This window comes from Rhinoderma darwinii, chromosome 3 (assembly GCF_050947455.1).
Source record: "Rhinoderma darwinii isolate aRhiDar2 chromosome 3, aRhiDar2.hap1, whole genome shotgun sequence".
Classification (NCBI taxonomy): Eukaryota; Metazoa; Chordata; class Amphibia; order Anura; family Rhinodermatidae; genus Rhinoderma; species Rhinoderma darwinii.
In genome coordinates, this window is record NC_134689.1 from 187,900,638 (window position 1) to 187,915,138 (window position 14,501).

A 14,501-nucleotide genomic window follows, 5' to 3' on the forward strand; every position below is an offset into this window, starting at 1 on the left:
CCAGATTCAATTTTTTGGTTCCTTATAGGGCTGGGTCTAAAAATATTAAGGCTGATGCACTGTCGCATAGCTTCATGGCCAGCCCTCCTTCGGAGGAAGATCCTGCTTGTATTTTGCCTCCAGGTATAATCATTTCCTCAATTGATTCTGATTTAGTCTCTGAAATTGCTGCTGATCAAGGTTCAGCCTACGGGAACCTTCCTGAGGACAAGCTGTTTGTTCCCCTGCAATTCCGGCTAAGGGTACTTAGGGAAAATCATGACTCCGCACTATCTGGTCATCCAGGCATCCTGGGTACCAAGCACCTCATTGCCTGGGTTGCCTATTAAGGCCTACGTCGCTGCTTGTGAGGTTTGTGCTAGGTCCAAGACTCCAAGGTCCCGACCAGCGGGCTTACTACGTTCTTTGCCCATTCCCCAGAGACCTTGGACCCATATCTCCATGGATTTTATCACCGATTTGCCTCCATCTCAAGGCAAGTCGGTGGTGTGGGTTGTAGTAGACCCCTTCAGTAAGATGTGCCACTTTGTGCCCCTCAAAAAACTACCCAATGCTAAGACGTTAGCTACCTTGTTTGTCAAACACATCCTGCGTCTCCATGGGGTCCCTGTCAATATTGTTTCTGACAGAGGGGTACAATTTGTTTCTTTGTTTTGGAGAGCCTTCTGTAAAAAGTTGGAGATTGATCTGTCCTTCTCCTCTGCCTTCCATCCTGAAACTAATGGCCAAACCGAGAGGACTAATCAGTCTCTAGAACAATATTTAAGGTGTTTTATCTCTGACTGTCAATATGATTGGGTCTCATTCATTCCCCTCGCCGAATTTTCCCTTAATAACCGGGTCAGTAACTCGTCAGGGGTCTCCCCCTTTTTCTGTAATTTTGTGTTTAATCCACGGTTCTCATCCGTTTCAACTGGTAGTTCCAACAATCCCGAGGTAGAGGTCGTTCATCAGGAACTGTGCACAGTCTGGGCCCAGGTTCAGAAGAACCTAGAGGCGTCCCAGAGCATACAAAAAACTCAGGCAGATAGAAGACGTTCTGCTAACCCCTTGTTTATGGTCGGGGATCTGGTGTGGCTATCGTCAAAGAACTTGCGCCTTAAAGTCCCGTCCAAGAAGTTTGCTCCCCGGTTTAAAGGGCCGTACACGGTCATTGAAGTCCTCAATCCTGTGTCCTTCCGACTGGCGTTGCCTCCATCTTTTCGAGTACACGACGTGTTTCATGCCTCGCTCCTTAAACGCTGCTCCCCGTCCTTGGCTCCCTCGAGGAAACCTCCTGTCCCCATTCTCACCCCTGAGGGAGTAGAATTCGAGGTGGCCAAGATTGTGGACAGCAAGATGGTCCAAGGCTCCCTCCAGTACCTGGTCCATTGGAGAGGATACGGGCCTGAGGAGAGGACTTGGGTACCCGCCCGGGATGTTCACGCTGGGGTATTGGTCAGGAGGTTCCACCTTCGTTTCCCCAATAAACCAGGTCCATCTAGAAAGGGTCCAGTGGCCCCTCATAAAAGGGGGGGGGGTACTGTTAAGGATCTGCCAGGCACAACTTCTGTATCCACGTCCATAGGTAATCAGTCTGCACCTGCTTCTATGTCTGTGAGACTGACTCCATCTTCCACCACTCAGGATGGCAGCCTTAGGAGTGGGAGAGCCTATCACAGCCTGGCCAGACGGAGCTAGCTCCTGCCCTCTGTCTATTTATACCTGCCTTTCCTGTTCCTCCTTGCTTGTGATTCTTCTCGTTTTGTTTCCAGGCCCTGCTGCAGCTTCTTGAACCATTTGACCCTGCTTCATATTGACCCTGGCTTACTGACTACTCTCCTGCTCTGCGTTTGGTACCTCGTACACTCCTGGTTTGACTCGGCTTGTTCACTACTCTCCTGCTCTGCGTTTGGTACCTCGTACACTCCTGGTTTGACTCGGCTCGTTCACCACTCTTGTTGCTCACGGTGTGTTGCCGTGGGCAACTACCCCTTTTCCCTTGCTTCTGTGTACCCTTGTCTGTCGTGCACTTATTGAGCGTAGGGACCGTCGCCCAGTTGTACCCCGTCGCCTAGGGCGGGTCGTTGCAAGTAGGCAGGGACTGAGTGTCGGGTAGATTAGGGCTCACTCTGTTTCCTTACTCCCATCATTACAGTTTCAGTTACAAAATGTCAGTGTCATATTATATTAGCTGCTAATATAATAAATTTGGGCCTACTGTACATTAACAGATTTAATCACAATTAATAAAATTATGTTCCTCTTTGTTTAGAAGTGAAACCGTAACTTGAAAATTAGGATAGTGTAGTGTTCTGTTACATCAAAGACAAGGCTACCAACATTGCAGGGCTGGTACTAACAAGCAGCCCTGGTACACATACCACACCAGCCGACAAATATAACTACACATTTACACCTTAGTGTGGGAAGAAGTTAAATGCGAACTGACATTTTAATGATGCTGCCCATTATGCCTAAGTAACAGCCTGATAAGGGACGTGATTTAATTTCCATAAACAATAATGTCACGTCCTCAAGCATAAATGCAACAGAAACACAAACGCATAACTCTTTACACAAGACAGATTTTTAAATGAAGTTAACATTAAGTTAAAATGGTAAATCCTATCTATTACAGTCTGCAATGAGAGTACAACAGAAGGCCGAGCGTTAACCTTGTAAAATTAACCTCATGAAGCTAAGCCCGCTTGCAAGCTAGCATGAAATCCATTATAACAAAAAATGCTACTCATCTCACAACAAAAAATATCAAGTTATGACACCCAGAATGACAAGAGGAAAAACAGAAGAATGGTCCATAACATCATAATTGGCTGCATCTTTAGCAGGTTAAGAGGGTAAAGGAGTTGAACAAGAAAAAATTGTCTATTCTTTTCCAGAAACCGTGCCACTCTTGTCTATAGACTATGTCTGGTATTCACTTCACTGGGCAGTGCAGCAATAACCGCTCATGGACAAGTGTGTTGCTGTCTGTGGAAACACAGCAGACTTTTTAAAAAGCTCATAGCTGCAAAATGGCTGCTCGACCACTGGGACCCCCCAGGCCGATCACTAGACCGGTTGTACCAAACCCCTCGTTTCTCCTTACTGCACGATCGCAGTGAGGAAGAGCTTGAATAGAGTTGAGGGCAAGTAAGCACCCTGTTGCTCCATTCAAAGTCTATAGGACTGACTGAGACAGTGGAGTACTGCACTCCGCTATTTCCATCAGCCCTAAAGCCATTGCATAGACAGCACTCATATGGGATCTGTGTACCGTTTCTTCATTCTCTTGTGGGTCTCTGACAGCCAGGAACCCGACCCACAGCTGCATGATCTTCCATGCAGTCATTATGCTACAACTCCTTAAAAATGGGCACTGTAGAATAGGGACCCTTAATGACTGCTGTACATCCAGGCTTAAAGAAATCAGTAGAAACAGTTACGTATGGACTGATAGGATGTGCTTGCAGACAGGAGACCTGTCATTACAACAGTTCATTTAAGCTTTTAGTACATATAAAGAGTACTGCTATATACCGTACGTTTAAATAGTATGGCTATATAATATGGCCAATCAGACGCCTCCCTGTTGGCATTGAATGATGAATAAGTATTTGCCTGTATTTATCAGCATTGAGGACACCATTAATCCTGAACAAACACTCTACTCCATTTTCTAAAATGAAGAGTCAAACTTGCATGGAAGCTCCACCATGCTTCAGCGTTGCGTGCAGACACTCATTATTGTACCGCTCCTCAGGCCTTCGGTTAACAAATTGACATCTGTTACAGTCAAATATTTCAAATTGTGATCAATCCAGAGCCGCTGATGAAATTGGTCTGCATCCCAGTTCCTATATTTTCTCACATAGTAGATTCGCTTGGCCTTGTTTCCACGTCAATGGTGTGGCTTTTTGTCCACAATACTTCCACACAGACCACTTCAGGCCAGACTTCTCCTAGATGGGTGTACCTGGGTCCCACTGGTTTCTGCCAGTTCACTGCTGGACATCTACCGATTTCGAAGGGAAGTAAGCATGATGTGTCTGATCTGCTGCACTAAGTTTCCTTGGCTGACCACTGCGTCTACGGTCCTCAATGTTGTCTGTTTCTTTGTGCTTCTTCAAAAGAGCTTGAACAGCACATCTTAAAACCCCAGTCTGCTTTGAAATCTTTGCCTGGGAGAGACCTTGCTTAGGCCTCATGCACACGACCGTATTTTTTCCCACCCGTAAATACTGGCGTAAATACGGGTCCGGTGTCACACGTATTCCACCCGTTTTGCACCAGTATTTACGAACCCGTGCCCGTAAATATGGGTCCGGTGTCACACGTATTCCACCCGTATTTACGAGCACGTTTTTGGCGGCAAAATAGCACTGCACTAATCGGCAGCCCCTTCTCTCTATCAGTGCAGGATAGAGAGAAGTGACAGCCTTTTCTGTAATAAAAGTTAAAGAAATTAATACTTACCCGGCCGTTGTCTTGGTGACGCGTCCCTCTGTTCACATCCAGCCCGACATCCCTGGATGACGCGGCAGTCCATGTGACCGCTGCAGCCTGTGATTGACCTGTGATTGGCTGCAGCGGTCACATGGCCTGAAACGTCATCCAGGACGTCGGGCCGGATGTCGAGAGGGACGCGTCACCAAGGCAACGGGCGGGAGACCGGACTGGAGGAAGCAGGAAGTTGTCGGTAAGTATGAACGTCTTTTATTTTTATTTTTTACAGGTTTATACTGATCGGTAGTCACTGTCCAGGGTGCTGAAAGAGTTACTGCCGATCAGTTAACTCTTTCAGCACCCTGGACAGTGACTATTTACTGACGTCGCTTAGCAACGCTGCCGTAATGACGGGTGCACACATGTAGCCACCCGTCATTACGAGAGCTCCATAGACTTCTATGGACTGTCCGTGCCGTTATTACGGCCTGAAATAGGACATGTTCTATCTTTTTCAAAGGCACGGGCACCTTCCCGTGAGAAAACGGGAAGGCACCCGTCGCCAATAGAAGTCTATGAGCCCGTTATTACGGGTCGTAGTTACGACCCGTAATAATGGGAGTTTTTACGGTCGTGTGCATGAGGCCTTATGCTGTATACCTTTATAGCAGAGTTTGGCAGTTGCTCACCCAGTTTCAAGCCTACTTCACATTTCTGTTACAGTTAATGACTGTGTTTCAACCTACATATAAAAATTATGATCGTTATCACCTGTTTGGCATAATTGGTTAATCATACACCTGACTATAATCCTGCAAAATCCATGTCTTTGTGAAAGAGTGCCGAGACAAATTGATGCCGTTTTGAAGGCATAGGGTGGTAACACCAAATATTGATTTTATGTAGATTTCTCTTCTGTTCATTCACTTTTTTTTTTTTTTTTAACAGTTCGCGAAATACAAACTATCAACACTTCTACCTTTGAAAGCATGCTTAAAGAGGCTCTGTCACCAGATTTTGCAACCCCTATCTGCTATTGCAGCAGATAGGCGCTGCAATGTAGATTACAGTAACGTTTTTATTTTTTTTAAACAAGCATTTTTGGCCAAGTTATGACCATTTTTGTATTTATGCAAATGAGGCTTGCAAAAGTCCAAGTGGACGTGTTTAAAGTAAAAGTCCAACTGGGCGTGTATTATGTGCGTACATCGGGGCGTTTTTACTACTTTTACTAGCTGGGCGTTCTGACGAGAAGTATCATCCACTTCTCCTCAGAACGCCCAGCTTCTGGCAGTGCAGACACACAGCGTGTTCTCGAGAGATCACGCTGTGACGTCACTCACTTCCTGCCCCAGGTCCTGCATCGTGTCGGCCACATCGGCACCAGAGGCTACAGTTGATTCTGCAGCAGCATCAGCGTTTGCAGGTAAGTAGCTACATCGACTTACCTGAAAACGCTGATGCTGCTGCAGAATCAACTGTAGCCTCTGGTGCGCTCGCTCGTCCGACACGATGCAGGACCTGTGAGTGACGTCACAGCGTGATCTCTCGAGAACACGCTGTCTGCACTGCCAGAAGCTGGGCGTTGTGTAGAGAAGTGGATGATACTTCTCGTCAGAACGCCCAGCTAGTAAAAGTAGTAAAAACGCCCCATTGTACGCACATAATACACGCCCAGTTGGACTTTTGCAAGCCTCATTTGCATAAATACAAAAATGGTCATAACTTGGCCAAAAATGCTCGTTTTTTAAAAATAAAAACGTTACTGTAATCTACATTGCAGCGCCTATCTGCTGCAATAGCAGATAGGGGTTGCAAAATCTGGTGACAGAGCCTCTTTAATATGCAGCATTTTTCCACAACCGCCTACAACATTTGCACAGTGCGGTGTATATATATATATATACACACACACACACACACACACACACACACACACACACACACATATATATATTATATTTAAAAGTAGAAATCTTGCAGAACTCCAAATGAGAAAAAATGGTGGTTTTATTCAGCCAACAAACAGCAACGTTTCTGTCCAACAACAGGACAATAGGACTATTGTTGGTCAGAAACGTCGCTGTTTGTTGGCTGAATAAAACCAAAATTTTTTCACATTTGGAGTGCTGCAAGATTTCTACTTTTGTATATTGCTCTGTCCTTGGATCGGGACGACTTGCTTGGCACCTATGCATCTATACTTAGTGAGTGCTGCTGCTTTCGGTTGTTTTATATCTATATATAGATAGATCTGTCTATCTATATAGATATATATTTGTATGAAGAAAATCTTACAGCACTCCGATATCCAATATGAAAACATGCTTGATAATGGTCCTAATGTTGGACTGAAACGTTGCACTGTTTAATGTTGGATAATAAACCAAATTTTTTCATATTTGATATCGGAGTGCTGCAAGATTTTCTTCGCATATCTATATGGTCTTTAGATCAGGACCACTTGCTTGGCAACCGTCTACATTTTTTTTTGTGGTGAGTGCCGATGCTCTGTGCTATATACACATATACACACACACACACACACACATTGTACACACACATACACATTACTCCAGGGGTGTAACAATAGGAGGTGCTGATGACGCGATCGAACCCGGGCCTTGGAGCCTTTGGGGGCCTCAAAGGTCCCCCTGCCTACTATACAAAAACTAGTACTATAAATATCAGATGTAGTAATCCTTATCTTGACCCTGATAATTTGCGGAAGCTTGATAACTTATCGCTTAAGCCATTAAAAACCATTGAAAAAGTCAAGTTAAAGAGGCTCTGTCACCACATTATAAGTGCCCGATCTTCTACATAATGTGATCGAAGGTAGAATGCAGCAGTGTTTTTTTATTTAGAAATTAATTTTGACAGAGTTATGACCTATTTTAGATTTATGCTAATGACTTTCTTAATAGACAACTGGGCATGTTTTTACTTTTTGACCAAGTGGGCGTTGCGGAGAGAAGTGTATGACGCTGACCAATCAGCATCATACACTTCTCTCCATTCATGTACTCAGCACATAGTGATCTTGCTAGATCATGATGTGCTGTCACTTACACATTAACGTTACTGAAGTGTCTTGTGAGTGAATAGACATCGCTTCCAGCCAGGACGTGATGTCTATTCACAATCCCGACACTTCGGTAACGTTTGTGTGGGACTTAATGACAGCAAGCGTGATCTCGCAAATTCACGCTGTAAATGACAGCTTATGTCTATTCACTCTCAAGACACTTCAATAAAGTTAATGTGTGAGTAAGTGACAGCACATCATGATCTCGCAAAATCACTATGTGCTGAGTGCATGAATGGAGAGAAGTGTATGACACTGATTGGTCAGCGTCATACACTTCTCTTTACAACGCCCACTTGGTCAAAAGCTAAAAAACGCCCAGTAGGGCATTAAGAAGTCATTAGCATAAATCTAAAATAGGTCATAAAAAACACTGCTGTAATCTACATTACAGTGCCGATCACATTATGTAGAAGATGGGGCACTTATAATGTGGTGAAAGAGTATCTTTAAATGCCAATCTTAAAAGAAAGAAGGTTGGAGTAAGATGCGACACATTTATTAGAAGGCAAACAAATCTTAATAAAAGTGACATATTTCAGCAGGCAATGTGCCACAATTGTGCAGCAATGACTGCGGCCATGTTCCATCCATTCGAACCCAGACATAAAATAAAAAATACATACACACCTCACTGCTCCTCTTCTCTCCTCCGGGTCCCCTCAGCATCCCAGCGCGGCTCATACAAGGTTCTGACGCTAAACAGCATCAGGGCCTTATATGCGAACCAGAACTTCAACGTTGTCAGTGCTGCGTCGTACACAACGTCCTAACGCTGCCCGGTGTGCCAGTACGTTGTATAGGGTGCATGCTGGGTCCCAGAGAGGAGAAGAGGAGCAGTGAGGTGAGAGTTGTTTTTTCATTTAACTGTTCGATGGGGGGGGTTGGGTGGGTAGACGAACCGGTAGGGAAAGGGCAAAGTACGCATAACACAGGCCTATACCTTGCTACGTTAAACAGAGTGAAATCGATTTTCACTACAATTTATGCCAGTTTTCTGCCATAAATAATAAATATCTCGGGCCCTGGTTACCCTGCCTCCTTTTGGGAAGTCACGCTCCTTTTGACAAATGTGCCAAGGGCGGTGCAAAAATGGCGCAGACAAGTTGATACCTTTCCCCACAGTATCTTGCCACTGTGTATTTAACGCATAAAAAGTCAAATTAAAGATTGCTACGTTTTGTGGTGTGTGATAGCTGGAGCGCCATATTACAAAATTTGATTTAGGACCCAAGAGCTTCAAGCAACGCCTCTGCATAATACATGTATATGTTCACATTATATACATATATCAATCAGCCATAACATTACAACTACTGACAGGTGAAGTGAATAACATTGATTATCTCATTACAATGGCACCTGTCAGTGGGTAGGATATGTTGGGCAGCAAGCGAACAGTCCGTTTTTAAAGTTGATGTGTCAGAAGCAGGAAAAATGGACAAGCGTAAGGTTCTGAGCAACTTTGACAAGGGCCGAATTGTAAAGGCTAGACTACAGAGTCATAGCATCTCCAAACTTGCAGGTCTTATGGGGAGTTTCTAGAAAGCAGTAATTAGTACCTACCAAAAGTGGTCCAAGAAAGGACTACAGGTTAGCCGGTGACAGGGTCATGGGTGCCCAAAGTTAATTGATGCACATGGGTAGCGAAGGCTAAATCGCCTGGTCTGATACCAGAGAAGAGCTACTGTAGCACAAATTGCTGAAAAAGTTGATTCTGGCTATATTAGAAAGGCAGAAGAACACACAGTGCATCACAGCTTGAAGCGTCTGAATAGCCATAGACTGGTCAGAGTGTCCATGCTGCACCCTGTCCACTGCCTACAATTGCCACGTGATCATCAGAACTGTGTCATGGAGCGATGGAAGAAGGTGGCTTGGTATGATGAACAATGTTTTGTTTTTTTTAACATCATCTGAATGGCCGGGTGCATGTGCATCGTTAACCTGGGGAAGAGAGGGAGCCAGGATGCACTATAGAAAGAAGTAAAGCCAGCGGAGGCAGTGTGATACTCTAGACATATTCTGCTGGGAAACCTTGAGTACTGGCATTCATGTGAATGTTTCAATGACACGTACCTAAACATCTTTACACCCCTTTATGGCAACAGTATCCCCTAATGGCTGTAACCTCTTTCAGGATAATGCGCCCTGCCACACTACAAAAATTGTTCAGGAATGGTTTGAGGAACATGGCAAGGAGATCAAGGTGTTGACTTGGCCTCCAAATTATCCAGATCTCAATTCGATTGGGCATTTGTGGGATGTGCTGGAAAAAGATGCCCGATCCATTGAGGCTCCACCTCACAACTTACAGGATTTAAAGGATCTGCTGCTAACATCTTGGTGCCAGATATAACAGGACACCTTCAGATGTCTTGTGGAGTCCATGACTTGACAGGTCAGAGCTGGTTTGGCAGCACGAGGGGGAACTACACAATATTAGGCGGCCGGTTTTATTGCTATGGCTGATCGGTGCATACTTATTTTTTGTGCAGATAGCTCAAGTACCAGGGATCTTTATTCCCCTGTCTCTAAGCACAGCAGTATAGGAGGAGTTGAGAAGTTGTAGGACATCATCCAGAGGGCAAGGGAGCATACGGGTCTGAGAGCTTCCCGACCTGCTTTGAGCCCGGAAGTGTTTATGCATATATCCTCCCCCTCCTGACGTCTAAGCTCTCTTCCTGTAATGTTACAACAGTTGGAAGATGCTGTGGCTCTTGTAACGTTACAGTAAATGCAAAATGGGAGCGGGGTAAGAGGATCCTCTGATGATGTGTATAGTATTTTATGCAGAAGCCCCAGTGCTGCAGCATACAATACATAGTCTACACAGATTTAACTGCATAAGTAGCCAAAGTGTGAATGGGATGTTCAAACCAGTTCATCCATATCAAAGCTGTACCAGCCTATCTGGATTCTGACAGCCCAGACAAATGGCCAATTCAAGCCTGGCTGCCAATGTGTTGTCTAAAAAAGTGCTGCTTATCTTATTCTTTTTTACTTATCCACTATATACATATTCATATAACTAGAAAATAATTTAAAATGGATGTTCTTTTCAAATATTCCAGATTTTTCATTAGAACATAAATGTTTCAAAAATTAATTGTTAATCTTATATTTGCATTTGCTCGTATAAAAGAAAATGCAAATTAAATTATTATTTAATGTATATCTAGTGGTGTACTCATACATTGTAATTGCTGTTCAGAATTACCGAATATGAAGTTTGAAAAACAACATCTTTTCTATAAAAACTCATTATCTACAAATCGTATCTAAAAATGCCATTGTGTTGATTTTTCATAATGAACATATAGTGGTGTTTTCATAAGTATTTTAAGTTTCTTATGCATATGCAGATCATTGCATATATACTACATGGACAAAAGTATTTGGATACCTACACATTACACCTACAAGGGCTTTTATGGCATCCCATTCTAAATCTATTGCCATTAATATGGAGTTGTTCCCCACATTGCAGCTAAAACAGTTTCCACTCTTCTGGGAAGCCTTTCTACAAGAGATTGGAGTGTCAGACACTGAGGTTAGACGAGAGGGCCTTCGCATTATCCCTCCTCCACCAAACTTTACAGTCGGCACAATGCAGTCAGGCAGGTAACGTTCTCCTAGTATTCGCCAAACCCAGACTTGTCCATCAGGCTTGCAGATAGAGCAGCGTGATTCATCACTCCACAGAACATGTTTCCACTGACTTAAAGTCCAGTGGCGGCGTGCTTTACACCACTCCATGTGACGCTTGGCATTGTCCTTGGTGATGTAAGGTTTGAATTCAGCTGTTTGGCCATGGAAACCAATGCCATGAAGCTCCCGGCGCAGAGTTTTTGTTCGGATGTTTATGCCATCGAGGTTCTGAACTCTGCAGTTATTGAGTCAGCAGATCGTTGACAACTTTTTTGCACCTCAGCACTCTGTGACCTTGCTACGTAACATTACATGGTCTGCCACTTCCCAAATCTTCCACTTTACAATAATACCACTCACAGTTGATCATGCAATATCTAAGAGGAAAGAAATTTTTACAAACGGACTTGCTGCCACCATGGCATCCTATTACAGTACCACTCTGGAATTCAGTGAGCTCTTTAGAATGACCCATTCTTTCACAAATGTTTCTAAAGGCGACTGCATGGCTAGTGCTGGATTTTATACACCTGTGGCAATGGGACTGAACGAAACACCTAAATTCAAATCAATTTGAGATGTGTCCCAATACTTTTGTCAATATTGTGTATGTATATGTATATGTATGTATGTATGTATGTATGTATGTATGTATATATATATATATATACACACGAAACAGAAGCAAGTAAACACAGCACTCCACAGATCCAAGAAATCAGGCCATGTGGTCGTCACCAGGGGATGAATCAATTCCCCTTCTTTTTAGATAGAAAACAGCATAGAACGTAGTAACGGCACCAGGACTCCAAGACAGATGAAAAACAGGGTGGATTTATTCACCTCAAGAAATAACAGCAACGTTTCGGTTCAACAGGAACCTTTCTCAAGCTATGACAAACTCACAATGGTGTCAAGTTTAAATAGAGGGAACATACATCAGCTAACAATCAAGTTATTAAATGTACAAAACCCATTACATATGTGAAAACAATATCCAACAACATTATATTAGTGCAAAAGTGCATCTCTTTGCATTTAAAAGACCAATCATGGACAGTGTTATATTTATATATAAATCCCCATATAAACAACATAAATAGTGACAAATAGGGATAATTAGACTGATAAGGAAGGAGGCAGGGGCCAATTATATCCAGGTGTAAATCAATACACTTACAGTAAGAAGTCAGTCTGTAATGTCCGCATAGCCAGCGTGTGGAGTAGGCGCGCATCCACTGCGCATGCTCCAAGATGGCGTCCGAACCGGATATTCAATCCGGTGGAACGCATCGAACGGAGCAGTTGTCACTGCGCATGCGCGGACACGGAACTTGCGTTCCAGTCCTGACACGCAAGTGACAGTATCAGCAAAGACACAAGGTAGATGAAAAAAATGACCAAAGTATAAAGTGCTTGCAATTAGAGCGTCGTCTATATAATAGAATGAGTACTGCGATGCATCATCAGAAAAAATAATAGACAATGTAACGCAGCGCTCATAATGAGCAACGGATCGTCTAAGCTAGTCACATTGAAACTGCAATCGCAGAGTCTGGGAATACCCACAATCAATTAGTATGTAATGTGACAATAGTCACCATGAACACATTTAAAGGAACCTCACTTGGCAAAATAATACTCATCCCAACCAGGGATGTAAAATATATCGGACAAACCATGTCACGATGAAAAAAAACCATTGGTTCCACATGTGTGAATTGCATATTTATTGATAATGTGACAAACAATTATTATGATAATATAAAGTTAAGGACATGAAGAAAGAGATTTTACAAGAAAATCTTGAGATAAAACCTAAGCTCCAGTTCAAAATTGCAGTACAACCCAATGATTCAATACATAACATCACAAAGGTCTATGCAGGACATTACACTGACAGATTGATAGAAAGAATTCAGAATATAATTTGATGATCCCAATGCATCGGCCTCTGCTACCTTCCAACATCCTTCAGTGTACAACACAGTATCATATTTCAAAAAAACAAGAAAAAATGATCCAATGTTTAGAAATATAAACAAAACACAATTCCAAAAAACGAATAAATATAAGAAGGATTAAAAAATGCATATATAAATGGAGTCAAAGTCGGACTCCTAAGAGATTTTTCTAAAGAATGCATATGACACAAACTACACCATGGAGAGCGAAAACCGTACAAAAAACCCCCCGAGTCCCGGGCAAGTTACCCCCCACTATGTTAGATATGGGGGCCACAGGGATACTCTATGTTCAGCCCCTTGGGAGACATAGTATCTAACCTATAGATCCACTCCAGCTCTTTCCTTTTAAGAGCCAGACCTCTGTCACCACCACGTCTCAACTGAGGCACAGAATCAATGATTCTGAATCTCAATTGTGACAAGCTGTGATTTTTTTCAACAAAATGTCTTGACACAGGCAAATCTTGACTCTTAGTTTTGATATTTGATTTGTGATTTCTCAACCGGAGACGCAATTCCGTTGTGGTCTCACCAACATAGTGTAGACAACAGGGGCAGCTCAGGAGATAAATCACAAAAGATGATTGACATGTAAAAAAGCCTCTAATATTTATAATTCTGTCAGTTTGGGGATGCTTAAAAGAGCTACCTTTAATCATATTATCACAAATATTGCAACCAAGGCAGGGGTAACAACCATTTTTAGGAGGTGCCAGAAAAGTCTGGCTCTTTCGATGGGACCCAATGTCCGCTTTAACAATGCTACTTTTAATCGTTTTGCCTTTTCTGTATGCCATCATAGGTCTTTCCTGAAATTCACTAATGTTTGGGAAGGCTCTACTCAACACCCTCCAATCCTTCCTCAGGATGTCACCGATTAGTGAACTGAGAGGAGAGAAAGTAGAAATAAAAGGCAAACGGGCCTTCTTTTCTTTACTCAACTTCCCATCCAAGAGATCATGTCTGTCCACTAAATCCACCTTCCGCCTATTAGACTCCAAAATGTGTTTGGGATAACCCCGGTCAGAAATTTTTTTGCACATTTGATCGAGGCGTAAGGATAGTCTGTCTTCCTGACTTACCCCCCTCTTGACTCTGATCAATTGGCTATAAGGTAATGATTTTAACATCGTCCTTGGATGTTCACTCGTGTAATATAAAAGGTTATTTCTATCCGTATTTTTAGAGAATAGATCAGAAATTAATTTATTTCCACTAATTGAAATCCGAGTATCCAAAAAATCAATGGTAGTCATGGAATAAGACATGGTAAAGAGAATTGTGGAATTCAGATCATTAAGAAATCTAAGGAAATCCTGTAGTTGATTGATAGAGCCAGTCCAGATGAGGAAGACGTCATCTATGTA

The 14,501-nt window shown here is 42.9% G+C and overlaps 1 protein-coding gene across 11 annotated transcripts in view; it reads right to left on the minus strand.

Moving 5' to 3' along the window:
- The window catches only part of CADPS2 (calcium dependent secretion activator 2), a 616,089-nt gene that overhangs the window by 223,082 nt on the left and 378,506 nt on the right, over nucleotides 1-14,501 (minus strand). The window lies entirely within an intron of this gene.